Source organism: Myotis brandtii, unplaced genomic scaffold, assembly GCF_000412655.1.
Source record: "Myotis brandtii unplaced genomic scaffold, ASM41265v1 scaffold1223, whole genome shotgun sequence".
In the NCBI taxonomy this organism is placed as follows: domain Eukaryota; kingdom Metazoa; phylum Chordata; class Mammalia; order Chiroptera; family Vespertilionidae; genus Myotis; species Myotis brandtii.
The window spans coordinates 745731-749106 of record NW_005354265.1 but is presented as its reverse complement, the minus strand read 5'-3'; the positions used below and the strand labels follow the sequence as shown (position 1 = coordinate 749106).

General features: G+C 51.6%; 1 protein-coding gene across 1 annotated transcript in view; it reads left to right on the top strand.

Annotated features, from left to right (window-relative positions):
* The window catches only part of PITPNM3 (PITPNM family member 3), a 73954-nt gene that overhangs the window by 25068 nt on the left and 45510 nt on the right, over positions 1-3376 (top strand). The window lies entirely within an intron of this gene.

The following is a 3376-nucleotide window of genomic DNA, read 5'->3' as shown; positions in this document are numbered from 1 at the left end:
GGGGCTGGGGCTGGACTGGGGCTGGCCTGGGAAGGGAGGTCAGTTTCCACTGTGCTGGCTCCACACTCACCTTGTCAACACAAGCTCCTTTGTGCCCAGGTTGGTGCCTCACCAGCCCCTGCCACTCGGATGCCGGCTCAGGCTTTACAGGAGGAGAGACTAAGCCTGAGGAAACATGGGCCCGTCAAGGCCTCAGGACACTTCTCACCAGTGCCCTGTGCACACCCCCCTTTTCCAAACCCCTGACCCCCGCTGCTCAGCCCTGGCTTGTAGCAGCCTGTCTGCCTCGATGACTCCCTACTTCAGGGAGTTGCCCGGGCCATCCCAGCAGCCCTGGCTGGAGAAAGCTCCCGACCCCCATCAAACAGGGGCACAGGTGAGGTCACAGGAAGAGCCCTCAGCAGAATTGGGGTGTCAAGGGACTAGAGCTAACCATTGGGTGAGTGACTTTATCTTTCTGAGCCTCAGTTTTCTTGTCTGTGAAGGGGGCCTCTTCTACGCAGCCGTGGGGTCACAGTGACCTAACGGTGGGGGCCACGGGGCACAGGGAAGCCCAAGGACAGCCCCTCCTGCTTACACGACTGCGCCCACGCTCCTGGACTGGCTCTCACCTCCCCTCTAACATTCTTCCTCCACCCGGTACATACCCATGTGAATCCCGCACACCAACACCTCAACCACTCCCTTCTGACCCCTTCCTGGGAGACCTGGGGTCCTTGGGGAAGCTGCAGATACATTTCTAGGGGAACTCACAGTCAAGTTCAGAAGAGACGGCCTTATCAGGCCCCAGGATCTGGACTCTAGATCTGAGCTTGGGTTCAGGCTGGAGGTGAGGCCTCTACATTGCTTATCCATGTCCCAGACCCCAGTCCAGCCACTGCGGTGCCATCCCCCAGGCCCAGGACACCCCGCCTGGGAAGCAGAAAAGGCATGGGGGGCATGGGGGGGGTTCAGCATGGTAGAGGGCAACCTTCCACTCGACAGGTGTGAATATTCAAGGCCCCAAACACACAGGGCAGCGGAGGAAGGCTAGGACTCCTGGTGCCAAGGGGCTCCTTCTGCCTGCAGAGCCTGGGGGCTCAGACAGAGCTGCTGACTCGCTGAGCTCTCAGAGGGGCGTGGTGTGGGGGCCTCCACTTCTCAGATTCCATCCTCACTGTGGATATAGGGAGCTTTACTGCTCCTGGGGGTTTGGGCTTAGGTCTGTTTCTGAGGTTCCCAAGGCAGATGGGGAGGGCGAGGGAAGGCAGATGGGGGAGTTTGAGGGCATTTGAGAGGGAAGGGAAGGGGCCTTCGCTGAACCTGACCCTGTGCTGGCCCTTGGGACCCAGAGCTGACCTGTGAGGACAGAGGTCCTGAAGATTGAGGTTTCCGGGAAAGAGTTGAGACCTCATGGAAGAGATGGCCCCAGGGTTGGTTCCCAGCCCCCCCGCAGGCCTCAGTGAGTCTGAAAGAGGGAAGTGGTAGGAAGAACAGGTAAAGGTGTGCAGGCTGTGCCGTGAGTGCAGATCCGGAAACAGTGACCCGGCTGGTGCAGGGTGAACAGGAGGGTCGGCGGGACACGGGCCTGGGGACACGGCAGCTGTACGGAGGGGCTTGCTTGCCAGGCTTGGAATTTGATGATGGGATGCCCCTGGAGTGCCAGCTCTAGAAAGATGAATCTGGAGAAGCCAGAGGCAGAGAAATTCAACAGACCAATGCCAATGCCAGGGAGGTATCTGTTGATGACAGCAGGTACCTTCTGCTGCAGGTGGGTGTGCAAATCAGAAGGTGCGCCTCACTGGAAAGCAAGCAGGTGGTGACATCAGGGCCTTAGGTTCCTGTCCTTTGACCCAGAAGTCTCCTTCGGTGGATGTATTTGTAGTTGTTAATTCTCATCTGAAAATATTTTTTCCATTGATTTTTAGAGAGAGTGGAGGGGAAGGCTGAGCCCACAGAGCAGAGAGAGAGAACCATTGATTTTGAGAGAGACACATCAATTGGTTGCCTCCCACACTCCCCCCGACTAGAGCTGGGGATTGAACTTGCAACCCAAGTATGTACCCTTGACTGGGAATCGAACCCGAGACCCTCCAGTGCACGGGCTGATGCTCTAACCACTTAGTGACACCAGCCAGGGCTCGGTGGATATACTTTAAGGAAATCACAGGAAATGCCGAAAGAGCTCCTATCACAAAGATGTTCATTGCAACAGCAATTACAATGGTGCGATTTAGAAACTTCCCACTGTTAACGTAAAAAAACCATTGAAACCTGTAAAGAATTTTTTGTGAGTTTATTTGAGCCAAACTGTCGACATATGCCGGGAAGCAGAACCTCAATGAATTGAGATAATGCTCCGGAGAATGGCGGGGTTACATTCGTATTTATACGAATCAAAGGAGGGATGTAGGTGGGTTACATGAAATTCATTGGTGATAGATTAAGGAGGAGGGATAAAGCAAAGCAGGGAAACCCCTGGGATTGGATAAAAAGTAAAATGATGGACACATACTTAGGTGGGTGCAGGATCAATTAACATGATAATGAAGGAATTTGTAGTATCTGTCCTGGCGCCCAGCACATTTGGTTGTGCCCCAGGGGCTCCAGAAAAAGGGAAGTTACAAGTTACCCAGACATTTCAAGGGTATGTTATCATAGAGGCAAAAAGGCAAATGGGTTCAGTAAGGATCAAAGTTGATCTTGTCAGTGAAGATACTGGCCTAGGACATAACTGCCCACCATAACTGCTTTTAGTTAAAGTTTAATTTCAGACCATCCTTTGTGGTTACTTTAGGTCTCTGAGTTTGCAAGACTGCCATGCAGGCCTTCCCTGAGCTTGTCAGGTCAGCATGTGGCCCCTTTCATCCACACCACCAATGGGATAATGTTAAAGTCAACCATGATACATCATCTCAATAGCTGATTATATAGCCATTGGAATAATATTTTAAAGGTTTGGGAGCTATTTATGCTTCAGCTTGAAGTACAGAAGTGTATTTTGTGCTTCGTTATCATGTACGATGCCTTCCATGAGCCAGCCATCGACCTATTTATTGGAAATACAGAGCTAATATGATGGGAAAAACAGGAAGGAATGACATAAAATGGGACCAGTGGTTTTCTGCCAGTGATGGGATTATAAGGAATCTTTTCCTTATTAAGCTTTGTTAGTGTTTCCCAAATGTTCAGTAAGAAGCTTGTATTACTTTGTAATTATAGAAAAAAGCGCTCTGCAGTAAAAGGAAGAAGCTATTCTGAGAAGCCAGGATGGAGTTCTGTATTTGGGTAGCGTGCGTCTGTGTGTCGGAGGAGAGGGGCTTGTTTCAATCAATTATTCATTTGACAAATATTGAGAAGCACTGTCCTAGGCCTGACCTCTCCTGCACGCGCTGCT